Below are 20743 nucleotides of genomic sequence, written 5' to 3' on the forward strand. Positions count from 1 at the left end.
GACTAGGAAGACAAAGCAGAGACTTTTGACCTGTTGACTTCCCCAACTAGACTTTCTCAAGGGTAGCGACTATTGATTAATTAAAAAATCATTTATCATTTAGTGCTAGGCACTGTGCTGGGTGCTGGGGATACAGATAATTAAAAAAACACAACCCATTCTCACTCTTAAGACCCTGGTACCTAAAACAATGTTTTATGGTTAGAATTGAATGATTGGCTGGCGTACCATATTAGGTTTTTATGGAGATATTTATATACATAAATACACTTGATTTGAAAATCTATAAACAAAAATATGCTTGATTTGAGATAGAAAATGTTGGGGAGTGAAGGAGAGAAAGAGAGTTGTGGGTAGATTGCTTTGGGAAAATGTGAAGAAATGAGTAAACAGAGCCCTGGGTTTAGCACTAGGTTTATATCCTGGCTGTCACTTACTGTGTCCTTGAGCACATTTCACAGTCTATCTTGACCTCAGTGATGACATCTCCAGAGACAAGGGTTGGGCCAGATAAGCCCCAAGGTCCCTTTTAGCTTTAAATCCTATGCATGACTTTCCACTAAGAGAATGTAGACAATGTTATGTTTACCTTTGTTTATTTTCATGATGCCTTGAACATAAGTCCTTAAATTCTGTTGAAATGAATTCATTTAACTTAAGCTGGGGAATGTTTTCATGGCCTTCTATGCTTATATTCTTGGGAACTTGCCTGGTCGCTGAAGGGGTGGGACCCTTTTTTGTGGTTGGAGTGGGGTCCACACATATATACAATGTTATATGTTATATACAGTGTATGTTTACATGTTACATAAAATATTGGTTAACACCAGTTTCAAGAGGCAGAGTGTAGAAGTGTAGATGGAGATCTATCCTGAAAACCTACACAGTTCTGGCTCTGTGACCCTGGACAAATCATTTAATTTCTCAATGCCCTAGGCCACTCTGAGACTCTACTGTCTGTGGCAGAAAGGGTACTGACCCTGCATTGGTAGAGGGAATTTCCTCACTAGGAGCTTCTGACCACAATGAAATCACAGGTAGAATGTCTATCCCAGATCCCTAAAACAATGCTTTATGGTTAGAATTGCATGATTGGCTAGGGTGCCATATTCGTTGGTCAATGAATGAAAGCATAGAACACTTGAGCATGAAAAATTTAGTTGGACATTAGCCTGTGAAATGTTAGCTTAGGAACTGTTAAGGCCCAATATAAACATGCAATTGCTTTGTTTTGTTTTCTTGTTGAAAACTCTGTAGCAGGGGTGAAAGGAATGGAGGGAGTTCCCATTGGGTCTATTCCCTCCTCTTTCTTCCACACCTACTCTGCATTGATGGTCTTAGAGATGCCTTAGAGCACTACAAAAATTAAGAGATTAGCCCCAGGGACATAGCTAATATTTGTTAGAGGCAGCACTTAAACCCAAATCTGCTGGACTTTGAGGTCAATTCCCTTTACTTAATAGATTTGTTACTTGGAGACGCAAGACATAACAGAAAGAGGACCAGCTTTGGAGTTAGGAAGATGCATGTTCGAGTCCTGATTCTAACTCATAATAGCATTGGGCGCAAGTCCCTCAAACTGTCTGTGCCACGGGCAACTCCCTTAGGATTATGGGTTATGGGAGTACCTGATCTGCAATAGCAGCAGGGTTCTTCCAAACTGGGAATTCCTCATGCCGGTGAATTCAAAGAGAAAAGAAAAAAAAGCTGAAACAGAGTTGGTTCAGAGATCCTAGGGTACAAAGTTCTATTTGTCGATGCTTTGCTTACCCTAGAGCCATTATTATCTGCCTTCCTATGGATTGATAACTTTCTCAGCAGAAAGTCATATCCCAGGGAAGGAAAAATGTTTTTCGATTGGGACGCTTGGAGCAATTGAGAGTCTTTAGGTTTTACTGTAGCTTGGTATAATAGAAGAAACTTCTAGGGTCATTTTGTAGAATTTCAAGTGGATGCACTTAAATGCTTGTACAACCTCTGCTGAAGCCCTGTGATATCTCACTGTGGCATGGAGATAGTGACCTTGCCCATTCAGACTAAGTTAATGGACTGCTTATTCTGGTAGATCCTAGTGGGTCAAGCCTAGATGATTTCCAGTAAGAGCCAGTCTTGTCTTGTTGCCTGAGAACCCAGGGTGAAGAAGCTCATCTTTAGAATATCTGCAGGCCTGGGGCAGCTAGGTGGCGCAGTGGATAAAGCACCGGCTCTGGATTCAGGAGGACCTGATTTCAAATCCGACCTCAGACACTTGACACTTACTAGCTGTGTGACCCTGGGCAAGTCACTTAACCCTCATTGCCTCACAAAAAAAAGAAATTTTACAGAAAGATAAAGTATCTGCAGGGCAGTGAACTTTTCAGCCAGAATAACTAAAAAAACATCACCCAAGATGTAAAGGAGTTTCAGTTTGTTGAAGAAGGCAAACCCAGGCTGATGAAACAATGAATCCTAGGATTAAAAAAAAATTAATAAAGGAATGGTTTAGAAATATTCAACTGTATGTCTTCCATGCATGTGCATTCTGGGCCTGTGGGCTTCCTTTTTTTGTTTTTGTTTTTGTGGGGTAATGAGCGTTAAGTGACTTGCTCAGGGTCACACAAATAGTAAATGTCAAGTGTCTGAGGTTGCATTTGAACTCAGGTCCTCTTGAATCCAGGGCTGGTGCTTTATCCACTGTGCCACATAGCTCCCCCCCCCCCTCCCCGGGTTTCCTTTTGCTAATATCTTGCTGGGTCCTCTCAGACAATACTTAATTTAATTTTTTTCAATTAACAAAAATTTTTACTCCCTCCATTATGAAAGAAAAACAAAAACCCTTGTAACAAATATTCATAATCAGACCACTCTTAAAAATAGCTTCCCCACTCAAATAAAGAACGGACCAAGAGGGATAGGCTTTCAGTTAAAACATTTGAGGTGAAGCCAGAAAATTGGCTCCAATTTCAAACCATAAGTTAGAGTCCCATGGGGAAAGGAGAGACTTAGAGAAGACCTAGCAAGGAGATAACCAATCAATACACTTAAGGCAAGCTTTCTAAAGCTGTTTAAGTATATGTTTGTTTTGGCAGCTTTTCACATAAATATAAATAAGTGCTGCTCATGCCTTGTTCCCAAGTATTTTTAAAAAGATGATTTGTTTACTTTTAAATGCAGTATGGCTATGGGAGCCCATGAGTACAATTATAATGTTTTAAAATTTTCACTCTTTGTTCTCCTTGTTCTTGTTGTATCCATAGTTGAAATCAATGGATTTGTCAATGTAGGTACTGCCTGCATCAGTAAAGATTCTTCATTCATTCATCCCTTCCTTCTAAATCTGATTTTTGTCCATTTGTTTCCATGAATCCTTTATAGAGGCACTGGTCAACCTATTTGAGACCTTCCTCTGGCTCTTTTGACATTTATGGAGAGTTATTGTATCCCTGGGGTAGTCAGTCTATTAAATTTGCTTTCAGTGGATTGCCAGCTGACTCCTGTGTGTACAAAAATATAAAAATGTATATATCTATATATATCTATATCTACACACCCATTGGATAAGTCTCCTTGAAAGAAGGAACATTGATTTGGGCCTTTAAGAAAGTATTGCAATTAGATGGCATGGTGGATAAAGCCCTGGCCCTGGAGTCAGGAGGACTTGAGTTCAAATATTCCCTCAGACACTTACTAGCTGTGGGACCCTGGGCAAGTCATTTAACCCCAATTGCCTTAAGCATCCTGGGCTTTCTCCATTCATCCTGATATATATCTTTTTTTTTGGGTGGGGCTATGAGGGGTAAATGACTTGCCCAAGGTCACACAGCTAGTAAGTGTCAAGTGTCTGAGGCCGGATTTGAAATGGGGTCCTTCTGAATCTAGGGCTGGTGCTTTATCCACTGTGCCACCTAGCTGCCCCCCTGATATATATCTTGCCACTCTGGAGGAGAGAGTAAGGCTAACAACAACAGAGAGAAAGGGAATGGATGTTTTTCCTGAAAACATTGGTATGACATACTTGGGGTAACAGTAAGGAGAGGGTGATCTAGTTAGAGCAAAAGGCCCATTCTAGGGAATAGAGATTATATTGTATGAGTAAGATGGTGTCATCTGGCTCAGGTTTTGCATTTGACCCAACAGGTGATAGGGAGCCCTGGCAGATTCTTGAGTGATGAAGTGACTTCTTAAAACATTGTTTTTAAGATTGTTCTGGCAGTGGTATATAGAGGATAGCCTTTAGAGCCTGGGATGCTATTGTAATGAGTCAAATGCCTGAACCCAGGACTCCACTTAACAGTCTAGTCGAACCAGGGACAGGGCATCTGCTCTGTTAACATACACCTACTCCTATCTTCCCTTTCCATTGCTTTCCCAGGGAATGATAATCAAATCAACCTTACCTTTGCTACTGTGAAATTCATGGCAATCTCCTCCCCTATGATCGTGCTCAATATCTTTGTGTTCCAGAGATGTCGACTGGCTAGGCTGAAGATTTCCATGAGCACCACTCCTTGCTCTGTCATATCTATTCCCATCATCCCCACGTCTCCGGTGTCTCTCCCCCAGTCCTCCCATTGTACCTTCTGGAATGTCTATTTTTAATTAAACGGTGCTTTTTACCAGATCTGTGCCCTCCCACCAAAGATGACTTTGCATAGATTTCATACTGATGTGCATGTTGTTCCCCCAAATAGAATGTAAGCATGGACCGTTTCATTCTGTGTTTTTATCTCTGGTGCTTAGCACATAGTAGATACTTAATTGACTCGAATCCAGGCAGCCCTAAACTCCATTTCAGTTCAGCAAACACTTATAAGCACCTACTGTTTGGTAGGCGCTAGGGATACAGCTTTACTAGGGAAGAAGGAGGTAAGGAGGTTTTTGTTTTTTTTCAGGGTTATGGGGGTTAAGTGACTTGCCCAGGGTCACACAGCTAGTAAATGTGAAGGGTCTGAGGTCAAATTTGAACTCAGGTTCTCCTGAATCCAGGGCCGGTGCTTTATCCACTGCGCCACCTAGCTGCCCCTTAGAAGTAGGTTTTTTTTCTCCTTCCCTTCCCTTTTCCCCTTCCCTTTTCCCCTTCCCTTTTCCCCTTCCCTTTTCCCCTTCCCTTTTCCCCTTCCCTTTTCCCCTTCCCTTTTCCCCTTCCCTTTCCCCTTCCCTTTTCCCCTTCCCTTTTCCCCTTCCCTTTTCCCCTTCCCTTTTCCCCTTCCCTTCCCTTCCCTTCCCTTCCCTTCCCTTCCCTTCCCTTCCCTTCCCTTCCCTTCCCTTCCCTTCCCTTCCCTTCCCTTCCCTTCCCTTCCCTTCCCTTCCCTTCCCTTTTTCCTTTCCTTTCCCTTCCCTTCCTTTACCTTTTTCCTTTCCCTTCCCCCTTCCCCCTTCCCCCTTCCCCCTTCCCCCTTCCCCCTTCCCCCTTCCCCCTTCCCCCTTCCCCCTTCCCCCTTCCCCCTTCCCCCTTCCCCCTTCCCCCTTCCCCCTTCCCCCTTCCCCCTTCCCCCTTCCCCCTTCCCCCTTCCCCTTCCCTTTCCCTTTCCCTTTCCCTTTCCCTTTCCCTTTCCCTTTCCCTTTCCCTTCCCTTCTCTTCCCTTCCCTTCCTTTCCCTTTCCTTTCCCTTCCCTTCTCTTCCCTTTCTTTTTCTCTTCTTTTCCTTTCTTTTCTTTTCTTTTTTGTGGGGCAATGAGGGTTAAGTAGCTTGCCCAGGGCCACACAGCTAGCAAGTGTCAAGTGACTGAGGCCAGATTTGAACTCGGGTCCTCCTGAATCCAGGGCTGGTGCCACCTAGCTGCCCCCTAAGCTTAAAGTTTTAAGGTTTGGGGGCAGCTAGATGGCGCAGTGGTTAAAGCGCTGGCCCTGGATTCAGGAGTACCTGAGTTCAAATCCAGCCTCAGACACTTAACACTTACTAGCTGTGTGACCCTGGGCAAGTCACTTAACCCCCATTGCCCCGCAAAAAAAAAAAAAAAAAGAGAGAGAGAGAGAGAGAAAAAAAAAGTTTTAAGGTTTAATAGCTTAAAATGGCACTGAGACTTTTGGGACATCCTGAATAAATTAGACCAAGGAATTGTTGAAAGTTTTTTGAGCAGAGGAAACTCTGTTCCATAGGAAGATGATTTCAGCAGCTGTACGAGGGATGGTTTCAGTAGTAAAGAGAATGGAAGCAGGGAGGCCAGTTGAAATGGGGGCAGCATGACCTAATGGGTAGTGCTGACCTCAGAACCAGGAAGTCCTTGTTCAAGTGACACACTGGCTGTGTGACCTAGGCAAATCACTAAACCTTTCAGTGCTCCAGATGGCTCTCTAAAACTATAAATTGTAGAGAAAATGTGGACCGGCATTAGTAGAGAGATTTTCTACTCTGACAGTTGCCTAGATCAATGAACTATATTCTATATTCTATATGATATAACAAATAATGATATATGATATGGTATGATATAATGGTCATTCCTATATTGTACAGTTGTTCAGGTGAGATGCAATAAGGGACCGACCTAGGGTGGTAGCCCACAGAGTGGAGAGGAGTTGATGGGAGGGAAGTTAGAGAGGTAGAATCAATAAGATCTGGTCATTGATTAAATACAAGGAGCAAGAGAGAAGAAAGAAGCTAACTGGGAGAAAGTGTGGCTGACTCAGTGGATGGATTTGGGCCAAGAAAACTGTTCTTTTCTTATTTGGGAGCTAATGCCTCCCTTAGGGACAAGGTTGAGTTACAACATTGAAGCGGTAATGTGTTTCCTGGCCCATTTGGGGAGGTGTGGGGGGGACAGCCAAGGAGGATGAGAGAATTTCCAGGATGTAGAATAGCAGGGGCCAAGAGACTTTTCCTATTTTGTATGATTATATCAAGGCTGGTCAAATGGAGCATTATTAGCCTAGGATGCAGAAATCTTAGATTCTGGTCCTAACTCTGCTACTAGCTTGCTATGTGACCTTGGGCAAAATAGTTCCAAAAATAGTTCCACCCCCCCCACCCCCCCCACCCCCGTAAAATGATGAAGTTGGATAAGATTACTTCAGAGGACTCGTGACAAAAATGCTTTGTAAACCTTGAAGAAATATATTAGCATATTTTAAATGTTTACAAAGGAATATTTACTTCAAAGGGAATAATCACAAACTCACTCCCCAGTGCATGGAGAACATATCCCCTTTTTCCAATTTGTACCACCTTAGCTCAATTCCCATAGAACACCATCCCAGTTCCAGGTCTAAGTTCCACCTTGTGTGTGAGTCGTGGGAATATTAGTATGTTCTGTTTTGTTTTTTTAGTGAGGCAATTGGAGTTAAGTGACTTGCCCAGGGTCACACAACTAGTAAGTGTTAAGTGTCTGAGGCCGGATTTGAACTCAGGTACTCCTGACTCCAGGGCCAGTGCACTATCCAGTGCGCCACCTAGCTGCCCCTATTAGTATGTTCTAACACCCCTCCAGGTCTGACATTCTTGGCTCTAAACCTCCCTCTCTGCTCTAGCCTCCTGGGTTCTCAGATCTGTAGTGCAGAACTGGTCAGTACAAGGCTTTGCGAGAAAAAGGAGGTGGTCACTCCCGAGGAGAGTCAGCCCATGTGCAGATGTTTTTCACTGCAAATTATACATCTCTTTTTAGGTTTCGCAATATTTGTCAGTTTTATCTTCTTGCTGTCTTTTCCTCCAGGCGCTGTGACCTTTCTGAGAACCTGGTGGTTCTGGGTAGAAAGGAAAACACCTAGGCTTGTTCCTTCTCACTGAGGCATCTCCGGATGCCCCTCCCCAAGGGCTAAGGGTTAAATGCCAGAAGAGAGAGACCATATCCTCCTGTTCTTGTTCCTCTCACCTCCTTAGTGCCTCACCCAGATGAAGGAGTGTTTGCCTTTAGATATGTTTGAAGGGTTCACTCTGCTCCACCCTGCCTGGGTTAATTGGGTCCCTGTTGCATAAACAAAAGCACCTGATCTGTTCTGTTCTTTCTTTAGAAATCCTGAAGGGAAATTAACCAACAAAACTCCCAGCAGGTAGCCTTTGCCATCTTCCTCTCCATTATCATTGTGATTAGGGAGGAGACAGATTCCCAGAGTGGAACCAGAGGACCCAAGTCCAAATCCTGGCTCTGATATGACTTGTATGGTCTTGGGCAAATCATTTCATTTCTTTGGGCTTCACTTTCCTCTTCTTCAAAAAGGACTTGGACTAGATAGCTGATGAGGTCCCTTTCTGCTCTAGATCTAACTGGATGATCTGTGGATCCTTTACAGTCTTGTTCTCTGCATAACTGTCTTCTCTTCAACCCAATTCCAAGGACATTTATGAAGCACTTGCTGTGTCCCAGATATTGTCCTGTATTGTACTCATTGATGTGAGTCTTCTTCCAAATTTACTTATCTTATGCAGCGTTTGGCAATTTCCTGCACAGGACCCACCCAATAGGGTGGACGCCCTTATTTATTTTTTTGTTTTTTTAATGTTTCACAGCCCTTGGGCTCGCCATATTGTATTGCTCACTCTTTTTTTTTTTTTTTTTTTGCAAGGCAGTGGGGATTAAGTGACTTGCCCAGGGTCACACAGCTAGTAAGTGTCAAGTGTCAGAGGCTGGATTTGAACTCAGGTACTCCTGAATCCAGGGCTGGTGCTTTTATCCACTGCACCATCTAGCTGCCCCGTATTGCTCACTCTTGATGCCTGACTGGGTTGCCTCCTTGTGGTTAACAATCTAATTCAGCAACTATTTATTTATTTATTTGTTTATTTATTTATTTGTTTATTTATTTATTTATTCATTTATTTACTTATTTATCTATTTATTCATTTATTCATTCATTCATTCATTTACTTATTCATTTCTTCCTTCCTTCCTTCCTTCCTTCCTTCCTTCCTTCCTTCCTTCCTTCCTTCCTTCCTTCCTTTCTTGTGGGGGCAATGAGGGATGAGTAACTTGCTCAGGGTCATACAGTTAGTAAGTGTCAAGTGTCCGAGGCCAGATTTGAACTCAGGTACTCCTGATTCCAGGGCCGGTGCTTTATCCACTATGCCACCTAGCTGCCCCTCATAGTAGGTATTTAATATCACTTTTTTTTTTGGACTGACTACTCATATGTAACTGAGATTAATTCTTGCTATCTTCTGCATCAGGAATGAATAGAGGTCAGGAAAGAATTAATTACCGTATTTAGCTGATGATGCATACTGCTTGGTCCGGAAGTAGCAAGTAGGGGTGTGATAACCCTGGGATAAGTGAGGAAACCTCGGTTCACATCACAGGTTGTCACTATTTTTTTAAATTGCATTTTTTAGTATAAAAGTATTTTATTATTGTCCAGTTACATGTAGAGATAGTTTTCACATTTGTTTTTATAAGATTTCTAGTTTCGAAATTTTTTCCTGGGCAGCTAGGTGGCGCAGTGGATAGAGTACCAGCCCTGGATTCAGGAGGACCTGAGTTCAAATCTGACCTCAGACACTTGACACTTACTAGCTGTGTGACCCTGGGCAAGTCACTTAATCCCAATTGCCCCGCAAAAAAACCCAAAACAAACAAACAAAAATTTTTCTCCTTCCCTCCCCTCCCTTCCCCCACCCCAAGACAGCAAGTAAATTGATATAGGTTATAAATGTACAATAACATTAAACATATTTCTGTATTAGTCATAAGAGAAGAATCGGAGGAAAAAGGAAAAACGTCAAAAAAGAAAAACAACAGTACCAAAAACCAAAAGAAATAGTATGCTTCAATCTGCATTTGTATTCCACAGTTCTTTTTTTCTAGATTTGGAGAGTCTTGTCCATCATGAGTCCTTTGGAACTATCTTGTATCATTATATTGCCGAGAAGAATCAAGTCTATCACAGTTGATCAACACACATTGTTGTTGATACTGTGTACAATGTTCTCCTGATTCTGCTCATCTCATTCATCATCAGTTCATGCAAGTCCTTCCAAGTTTCTCTGAAATTCACTTGCAGCACAATAGAATTCCATTCCATTCATATACCACAACTTGTTCAGCCATTCCCCAGTTGATGGGCAGCCCCTCAATTTCCAATTCCTTGCCACCACAAAAAGAGCCGGTATAAATATTTTTGTACATGTGGGTCCTTTTCCCTTTGGGAAAAAGAGGTTGTCACTATTTTTGAGGCAAGTCTCCCTCTCCAAGTCTCCATAAAATGAAGGGGTTTCATTGGGTCAAGTCTACAAATATTTATTAAGTGCCTACTAGGCACTGTGCTAAGTACTGGAGATACAAAGAAAGGCGAGAAGATAGTCCTGAGTGTCACAGAACCCAATGGTTTAATGGGGGAGACATCGGGCAAACACCTAGGATCAAACATGCCATCTACAGGACAGAATAGAGATGATCACAGAGCACAAGCAGTCACATTCGATGATTTCTAAGGTTCTATGGTGGGATATGGGGAGCATGTGCAGAGTTAGCATGATGGGGAAAGGAAACACCATAGGCTGTGCTGTGCAATGAAAAGATCACTGAATTATAAGTCAGGGGATGCGAGTTTGAATTCTGCTCCTTCCACTTACTCGCCTGTATGACATTAGGTAAGTCACTTAACCTCTTTGATCTCAGTTCCTTCGTGAGTAAAACAAGGGGGATAGTCTAGATGATGCCTGAGGTTATTTTCAACCCTAAATCTTTGCTTCTTAGGTTGGCAAACTTTGGGAGTGGGTGGGTTATGCTATGTGTTTTGCTCTAGTCTGGGATAACTGCTGCTTTCCTTTCATAAACTTTGTAAAAATGAGTTTTTCTTGAATCCAGTTGACTGAGGCTGAAGTATGGAGAATGTCTATATTTGCCACCCCCCTCCAAAGACCTGTTAACACGCCCACCACCAATTTCCAGATGTTTTCTGAGCGCCCACCACCTAGAGCTGTCTGCCCCTGCCCTTTGTCTAGAACTTTGAGTATTTCTTTAATCTCCTAATATAGGCAGAGCGTGGGTAAGACAGAGGAATATCTATAACTAGCCAAAGGAAGTCAGATTGATACCAACTGACCTAAAGCCAAATGCTTCCAGACATTGGTTATTCCAGTTGTGTGAAAGCACTCAATGTGTGTTTTCTTATTCAAGGTGAGCAAAACAAGCCCTGCTCTCAGTCTAGTGCTTTAAGTCTAGATGAATAATGAACTCTACAACACCACATCCATTTCTGATGAACAAAAGACCCCAGGATTTAGAGCTGCAAAGCACCTTAGAGATCATCTGGCCCAAGCTTCTCCTTTTACAGGGGAGGAAACTGAGGCCCAGGAGGAGAAATTGGCTTTCCCTGATCACATATCACAGAAAGAATGTGGATCCGGTTGCTCCTGGCCTCATCTATTTATGATGTTTGTGCTCTCTTACGAACAAGCTAAGGAACGGGGAATGATTTTGGTTTATTTTTTAAATGGAAGAGGCTGTTTATTCTTACAGAATGATTAGAACAGAATCCAGAAAAATCAATACCGGTACAATCAGTTGGGAGGCCTAACACTTAAGCCTCTTTGGAACATGGTGTCTGAACTTGCAAATTTCAATTTTGCACTGGCATTGTTCAGTCAAGCGGACAAATGGGATCTTCTTTTCTCCAGGGGCTTCAATCCCCAATGCCAACATTTTCTTTGTTAAAAGCTCTGCCAGGCCACTGTTGCTGTAACCAGAGCTGCTCCAGTAGACACTTATTGATATTTATGAGGTCAGTAATGGAGGAAAGGAGAGGAAAGGCAGTGAGGGACCTATGGTACACCCCAGCTAGCTGAGTCCACACTCCATATGGGAAATGGGGGCTCTAGAGGGCCCTACCCTGCTATTCTACCCAGGTAGGAAAGGATGTTTCCTGCCTCCACCCCTCCTTCCTCCTAGGACCACCTCCAACAACAACGCGGGGGTAAAGCCAGTACAACTTCAGCATCATAGCATCCTTCTCTGCCTTGCCTGGTCTAGCTAGGGAGAAGCCCAGAGATGCTGCCTTTCCTATGGCCTTGGGGGTTGAAGTGGTCAATTAAATTATACCATTCTTTGTATGGACTCAACCTCAGGAACCTGCTGAGCAGGAAGAATGTGGGACATAAATTATTATTCTAAGGGACTGGAAGTGCAGGAAAATCTAGGGCGGGAGGAGACCGAGAAGAGAGTTTAAACAGGTCTTCAAGGTTGGACAAAGTTGGTTGTTGGGAATCATGGAGCCAAGGGCTTGGAGGACCTTGCTAAAGGATACAAAGGGACTGGGAAGCCTGTAAGAGGCGTATGCAGAAATTAAGCAAGGGGATCACTATAAATCCCAATTCTTATTCAAGCGGAAGTAGGGAATCAAGTATCACTATTGTCATTTTACAGCTGATGAAACAACAACAGATTAAAGGGACCCGCCTGTGGTCATACAGGTAGTTGTTGAAACTTGCTCTCTAATATGGGTCTCCTGCTCTTCCCATCATAGCAGGCTGCCAGGCAGGTTCCTGTTGGGGAAGGCCTTGACCTGGCTAAGGGACTTGGCTTTAAACCTGTAGACAGTGAGGAGCCAGCAGGGCAATGTAATGCTATCTTTCAGGGTAAGCCTTTGACTTGGAAAGAAAGGAGAAAGGAAATAAACATTTGCTAAAAGCCTACTATGTGCTAGGCACTGTGCTAAGTGCCTTTACAAATATCTCAATCCTCACAACAACCCTGGGAGGTAGTCACTGTTGTTATTCCCATTTTTCAATTGGGGAAACCGAGGCAGACAGGTTGAGTGACTTACCCAGCATCATACAGCTTGTAAGTATCTGAGGTCAGATTTTAACTCAGGTCTTCATGACTCCAAGCCCACTGTGCCACTTGGCTGCCTCGTGGTACAGTTGAACTAGGGGTTCAAAGTCTATTTTTATCATCTACTGCCTATGTGACCTTGGGCAAGCTATTTAACTTCCCTCAGTCCCAGTTTCCTCATCTGTGAAACGAGAGGCCCCATTAGATGGTTTCTGTGTTCTCTTCCAGTTCTGATACTGTGATTCCATGGCTTTTCCTCTGATCACATTCTTTTCAAACTAGCTCTTTGTGGAGCCCCAGATGCACCAAATTTAGAGATTGAACAAAGCTTTGCACAAACCCCCATCACCTTGCCTTGCTCCCTAACATCTGCTACCCTGGAAGCTCTGGGAAAGTCCCTCATAACCCCTCCAGGCTGGCCTGGTTAGAGATTAAGGTTTGGCTCCTGGAGTAAGTGAGTCAGCCCTAATTCACTATCAATCATGAGCCCCCTTTAAAAAAATACCAAAATAAAGTGGGCATTTCCTTAAAGATAGTAGAGCAGCAAAATGAGATTGTGGGGGAGAATGTGGCTATCTTCTGTGTCGGGAGGATAAAAGTATGCTTCATTCCTCTGAGCTCCCCAGAGGGGGATGGAAGGGCAAGTCACTTGAGACTCCATTTGGGTCCAGCTGCTCCTCACCTGTTAGTCATACCCTTATTTAAGAAACCGTGTGATGCTGTGCAAAGAACACCAGATTCAAAGTCAAAGGACCCTGCATATCGTATGACCTTGGACAAGTCACTTGACAACTGTAACCCTCACTTTCCTCATCTGTAAAATGATGGGGTGAGGCTAGATCAGGGGTTCTTCACCTGGGGGTTCATGAACTTCTTTTTTTTTTTTTTTTGGAGGGAGGGAAGAGGCAATCAGGGTTAAGTGACTTGCCCAGTTTGACTCAGCTAGTATCTGAGGCTAGATTGGAACTCAGGTCCTCCTGACTGGTCTGGTGCTCTATCTACTGTACCACCCAGGTGTTCCTCATGAACTTATTTTAAAAAATATTTTAATAACAATATTTTCATCTTATTTGTTTTCCTTTGTAATTCTATGTATTGAAAAACACCATTAAAAGAAGAGGCCCGGAAAGCTAGGTGGCGCAGTGGATAGAACACCAGCCCTGGAGTCAGGAGGACCTGAGTTCAAATCCAGCTCCAGACACTTAACACTTACTAGCTATGTGACCCTAGGCAAGTCACTTAACCCCAATTGCCACACACACACACACACACACACACACACAAAAGAGAAGAGGCCCATAGGTTTCACCAGATTGTCAAAGGGGTCCAAGACACCTACATGGCTTCTCATATTCCTCCCGGTTCCAAGTCTATGATTTTGTCATTATAAGCACAGCGACCCTCCCTACCCCCTGCCCTGCTCCCCTCCCTGCAGGGAGTCCTGTGCTTTGCAGCAAACCCTCACAGCTGGGTAATTTTTCAAGCTTCTTTTTTTTTTTTTTTTAGTGAGGCAATTGGGGTTAAGTGACTTGCTCAGGGTCACACAGCCAGTAAGTGTTAAGTGCTTGAGGTTGGATTTGAACTCAGGTCCTCCTGACTCCAGGGCTGGTGCTCTATCCACTGCGCCACCTAGCTGCCCCAATTAAATTAATTTTTACAATTTAATTTTTTAATTATTATTATTATTATTATTATTATTATTATTATTATTTTGGGCAGGACAATGAGGGTTAAGTGACTTGCTCAGGGTCACACAGCTAGTAAGTGTCAAGTATTTAAGGTCAGATATGAATTCAGGTCCTCCTAAATCCAGGGCTGGTGCTTTATCCATTGTGCCACCCAACTGCTCTGGGATTTTTTTTAGTAGTTTTCCCACAGCCAGTTAGTAAACATCAGAACCCTATATTAAGCCTAGATTTTTCCCCACCATGATAAGGCTTTGCTTGATGTTTCTTGCTTTGTCCTCAAGTCAAAGGACAAGGTTCCAAGTGGTTACTTTTAGTACTAGTCAGAGGGAAACCCTGTAGGCTTGCTTTCAGGGAGTGCAAATACTATTCCCATTTTATAAATGAGGAAACTGAGGTCCAGAGTTTTCTTGTCCAAAGTCATATGGGGCTAGTCAAGTATAGCAGGGCCTGGACTCAAACCCAAGTTTCCCAACTGCCAGGCCAGGGCTCCTTCCACTATTCTATAGATCCCTGAAGGAGCCTTTCATTAATGGCTCCAGCCCTGATTGATCTTACCCTTCATGCACAATCAAATCCTTAATTAGAACTTATCTTGAATTGTTTAGATGGTTCACCTGTATGGACTCTCTAGCTAGAAGGTGAGGACCATATCTTACTAATGTAACTCCCAACAATGCTAGACACTTGATAGGTGGCAGTAAGTTTGTTTTTTGTTTTGTTTTGGTTTTTTGCGGGCAATGGGGGTTAAGTGACTTGCCCAGGGTCACACAGTAAGTGTCAAATGTCTGAGGCCAGATTTGAACTCAGGTACTCCTGAATCCAGGGCCAGTGCTTTATCCACTGCGATAAGTTTTTATTGTTTGATTGAAGGGAAAACAACATTACTGTATTATTACAGTTTCTTTTGCTCAGAGCTGTCTTTATCTCTCTCTGAGAGTAAGGCAGGAGCACAGAACAGGCATGGGATCTGGTTGTCTTTGTCAAGTCATTCATCCCTCCTGTGTATCCAGTATGATGGTAGGAAAACATGGTAGTGGGGTGGCCATTGTGTTTGAAAGCTGTTGGCTGGGAGCAGTGGAGGAAGGGGGCAGGATACATAGAGAACTGCCGTCAGGGAGATAATGCAGATATTGCCTGCAGTTGAATAAACACTCACAATTTAGGTTGTATAGATCCATTGCAGCATCATAGGATTTAAATCTGGAAAGGCCCTTAGAGATCATCTAGTCTAATCCCCAAGGGGCAGCTGGGTGGCACAGTAGACAGAACACTTGGTTTGGAAGGAGAAAGACTCATCTTCATGAGTTCAAATCTGGCCTTACACACTGGCTAGTTGTGTGACTCTGGGCAAATCACTCAACTCTGCCTCAGTTTCCCTATCTGTAAAATGAGCTGGAGAAGGAAATGGCAAACCACTCCAGAATCTTTGCCAAGAGATCCCTAAGTGGACTCACAAAACATCAAACATAACTGAAAAGGACTGAACAACAACAGCAACAACAAAGTCTAATTCCCTCATTTTAGAGATAGAACTGAGATCCAGGGAAAGGATGGGACTTTTCAAAGATCATGCAAGTAGTGGGGAGCAGAGCTGGGGACTCTTGTCCTCTGGCCCCAAATCAAGTGGTTCTTTGCACTTACCTTGACCTCTTGGAACCCCTGGTTTCCTTCCAAACTCAGCTCAAGTGCTACCTTAAACACATTTTTTTTTTGGTTAATTTGAACTTAACAAATGCCAAATAAAATAGGCATTTTCATATGCCTAGTGGAATGGAAAGAGGGGACTTTACACCAAACCACAGATGCCTATTATATACAGTTTGTTTTTCTTTTTAAATATATAATAAATTTAACATGTAACTTTCAAAGCTGTCTTGCTTCTCTGGGATTCTTTCTGGCCTTTTCTCTTCAGTGATTGGGAAAAAAATACTTCAGTGTGTCTCTTTTCCTCATTTTAAAAAAAACTACTCTATCAGGGGGTGGCTAGGTGATGCAGTGGATAAAGCACCGGCCCTGGATTCAGGAGTTCCTGAGTTCAAATCCGGCCTCAGACACTTGACACTTACTAGCTGTGTGATTGTGGGCAAATCACTTAATCCCCATTGCCCCGCAAAAACCCCCCCCAAAAAAACAAAACAAAACTACTCTATCCCTATGCCCCTTCTTCCCTATCTCTTACTTTGGGGAGGGGGAATAAAAGAAAAACCAAGTTCTTGTAACAAATGTGGAGATTCAAGCAGAACAAATTCCCACATGGTCGGGCCCTAAAATATGTGTCTCCATCTGCACCCTGTGTCCATCACGTCAGAGAAAGGAGGTGGGAAGTCCACATGGTCTTCTAGAATTACAGCCGATCATTGCAGTGATTAGAGTTCTTAAGTCTCTCAAAAATGTTTTTTCTTTTTAGTGTAGTTGCTGTATAAATTGTTCTGATTCTGCTAACTTCACTCTGAATCCATTCATACATTCCCAAGTTTCTCTCAAACTGCCTCCCTGACCCCGTCATTTCTTACAAGCTCTATCTATTACAAGCTAGTCCATTACATTTTCATGCCATGATTTGTTCAGCCACTCCCCAAATGATGGTCCACTATTCCTCCCACTATATTATGCAGCCTCCAGAAGTTATTCCTCATAGAACAGTTGCCCATTTCAAACCATGAGTCGAAACCATAGAAAAATGCTTAAGGGTTTGGGTGAGAATGACCCGTTCTGAGTTCAACTACCACCATTTCTTTGACCATATACCCTTTGATGCTCTTGGTTCAGGACTCTGTTGGAGGGAGTGGGTCTGTGGCAGTCAGAGGTCATGGAATCTTGAGAGTATCTCGTGAGAACTGCCTTTCCAAACACACTAGTAAATCAGACCCTCTTGGATTTTCTCTGAATTTCTTTCAATTTGTTGGATTTTTATTTTAACAGGGACTGCGTTTAGTCAGTCATTTGAATGGCAATCACTTCACAGCCCCAAACGAGAATGGTCACATAGCACCCCAGTTCTGAAGCGAAGGCAATTATCACTCAGCCAGAAAGCAATAAGCAGGTTTCTTTTGTTAGGAATTACCGAGTTGAGCTAGTCATCATCTGATGGAAACTGAAATGAAAAAGGCTCTTGTGGTTTCCAAACAAAAGAACTGGGAAACAACATGGGGTGTCTTTTTAATTACAGCTTTTAATGGCCTCTAACCGAAAAGGTTGCTGAAGTGTCCCTGTTAGGACAAGGATCTGGCAGCATCATCATGCAAATGTTCAGCCCAACCTGGACCCCACAGGCAGGGTTGCTAATGTTGTGGTTTTCACTTGTGACCGGAAAGGGGAAGTGGGAGGGGGTGAGGTTTGGAAGGGCACAGAGAGGAATTACGAGGGGAGCATCAGTGTGTTAACAGATGCCTATGGGCACTGCGGGAGCAGCCAGCTTCACTGCTGATGCTAATTATTTGTGGCATGCAGGAGGAGAGATGTGGAAGTAATTTTTCCTCATGATTGGGAGGCACTGCTGGAATAAGAACCATTTGGTGAGTGTGGGAGAGAATGGGCATGGGATGGCTGATGAGGTTTTTCTATAACCTCTGTTAATTTACATATTAGCCTTCCTGGCTCATGTCCCTGATGGGACATTTTCCTACAGGGTGAGTTGAACTTCCTGGGTCCCAGATTCCTCCTCCTTTCCGGAAGTACCACTGTTTTAGGCCCAGAGGATTTAGGACAGGAAAGGACCTTAGAGATGAACTAGTGATCCTTTCTGGCCTCAGGACTCCTTTATATACCCTTAAAAATTATTGAGAACCCTAAAGAGCTTGATTTATGTGGGTTATATCTATAAATATTAGAAAGAAAAGATCTTTGTATTATAAAAATAGTTTTGACTTCCCAGATCCCCTGAGTCCCAGGGGTTCCCAAAGCTTTAGTCCAACCTCTCCATTTTATAGAAGAGGAAACTCAGAGTCCACAGAGGAAAAGGGAAAATAACTTGCCTGACATCTCTCAGGGAATACATAACAAAGCCAGAATTTGAACCAATGTCCTTTCCTTGCATCACTCTACCTCAAGGAAATAATTAAACAATTAAAAAAAATTAATTTCATCTGTATGTGAGAAGTCAAGTAAAAGATAGTGAGGACATGTGTGACCAGAGGAGATGAACTAGTCCAATAATGAGAACAATAAATATATGATGGTGTTGCAAAATAAATAAAAATACAGTAGAATATAATGTTAATATGCGGTTTTCTAAGTCAATATGCATCCAGCAGGGATCTGTCCTTATGTATAGTTTAGGAACCCTGTTTCTATTTGAGGGTGACACTATTGGTCTAAAACAATGCCCTGATGCCTAGATGATAAGATACCCCATTCAGCTATAGGATGTCAGAACAGGAAAGTGACCTCTTAGCATCAGACGGCAGACCTGGGAGCAACCTTAGAACACAATGTCTGAGCTGGAAAGGGACCTTAATGATAAATCCTGACTTCATTATTTTACATGCTGAAGACCTTGAGAGGAGCTTTACTTGTCTCACACCAGACAGGGGGTGTCACTTGTCCAAGGACATGGTTAGAATCCCAACTTTTTGTCTCAAAGTCCAATCCCCAATCCCCTTGCATATTTGCAGATGACACACAATTGGGAGGGGGATGCTTTAGCCCTTAGTCAATGTAGCTCAACAGTGAGCCTCCTTAGATAGGAGAACTAGAGGTTAAATGAACTGAATTCACAGTCTCATTGATGTTGGCTTCTCCTTTCACTAGAACAACTCATACTTCACCTCTGCCTTCTCATGCTAGGTAATTCTGCTCCTTGTGAGAATCTTTTTTTTTTTTTTTTTTTTTTTTTTTTTTTTTGCGGGGCAATGGGGGTTAAGTAACTTGCCCAGGGTCACACAGCTAGTAAGTGTTAAGTGTCTGAGGCCGGATTTGAACTCAGGTACTCCTGAATCCAGGGCCAGTGCTTTAACCACTGCGCCATCTAGCTGCCCCCCCTTGTGAGAATCTTAACAATCCTTTCACAAATCCTCCATAAGAGTTCCCACCTAAAGGGCTGAAGGCCTTCCTTCTCTGTCTTTTTTTTTTTTTTTGAGGGGTTAAGTGACTTGTCCAGGGTCACACAGCTAGTAAGTGTCAAGTGTCTGAGGCTGGATTTGAACTCAGGTCCTCCTGAATCCAGGGCTGGTGTTTTATCCACTGTGCCACCTAGCTGCTCCTTTCTATGACTTATAATATTTTGTAGCACTTGGGTTGTCCATCTTATATCTCTCATTCTCATTATAAGACTGGCTCGTCTCTTGTTCTCTCATGCGTCCTGTCTGCCTTTCACATGACATCTCACACATAGTTTCAATTACTGTACATGCCGCCATCCCCTTATGTCATTTACCTATTGATGAAAGAGACAAAGATCATGGGCCTCCACTCTGACATGGATGAGCACTGTCCACCGTGAGTTTTGCTGCAATCTGATGTTATCTTCATTTACTCAAACTGAAGTCATTTTGGAGACTGTTCTTTTGTTTCCTCTCTTTTCACAGCCTCTTTCATGTCTTCCCGTATTTCTTTGTACTCTTCATCTTTATTGTTCCTTACAGCACAATCATTAATATTCCATCACACTGATGCGCCACCATTTTTTTTTTAGACATTCCTCTATCACTGGGCACATAATTTCCAGTGTTGGAGGGTGTTCCAAATAGTGTTGCTATTCACATTGTACCACAGATGGGTACTTTGTTCTTTGACACTAACCTTCTTAGGGTATAGACCTAAAAGTGAGATTACTCGGTCAAGGAGTGGGTGCATTTCTCCCATTTTTACTGTAAAACAGATGGAATTCAATAAAAATAAATGATTAAAAAATAAAGTGTCATGAGAGCAGGATGAGAAGACCCGCTTTGATAGTTCATAAGGAAAAAGATCTGGGATTTTAAAGTGATTGCCAACTCAATAAACAGATGTTGTTAATACTAATGCAACAATAATAAAATAATAAAAGCTAACATTTATATAGTGCTAAGCTTATTTGAACCCCATAACCACCCTGGGTGGTAGGTGCTATTATTTTATTTTATTTTTTGTGGGGCAATGAGGGTTAAGTGACTTATCCAGGGTCACACAGCTAATAAGTGTCAAGTGTCTGAGGCCAGATTTGAACTCAGGTACTCCTGAATCCAGGGCCAGTGCTTTATCCACTGCGCCACCTAGCTACCCCTATTATTACCCTTGTTTTACAGTAGAGAAAACTGAGGCAAACGGAAGTTAAGTGACTTGTCTAGAGTCAGACAGCTAGGAAGTATCTGAGTCAGGATTTGAACTCAGGACTTCCTGACTCTAGTGCCTTTGCTCTATCCACTGCACCATCTAGACATAGAGGGCATTTTTATG

The 20743-nt window shown here is 42.8% G+C and overlaps 1 protein-coding gene across 3 annotated transcripts in view; it reads left to right on the forward strand.

Annotated features, from left to right (window-relative positions):
* The window catches only part of KIAA0513 (KIAA0513 ortholog), a 93255-nt gene that overhangs the window by 31934 nt on the left and 40578 nt on the right, over positions 1-20743 (forward strand). The gene's annotated exons all lie outside the window — the stretch shown is intronic.

The sequence above is a fragment of the Dromiciops gliroides genome, chromosome 2, assembly GCF_019393635.1.
Source record: "Dromiciops gliroides isolate mDroGli1 chromosome 2, mDroGli1.pri, whole genome shotgun sequence".
Classification (NCBI taxonomy): domain Eukaryota; kingdom Metazoa; phylum Chordata; class Mammalia; order Microbiotheria; family Microbiotheriidae; genus Dromiciops; species Dromiciops gliroides.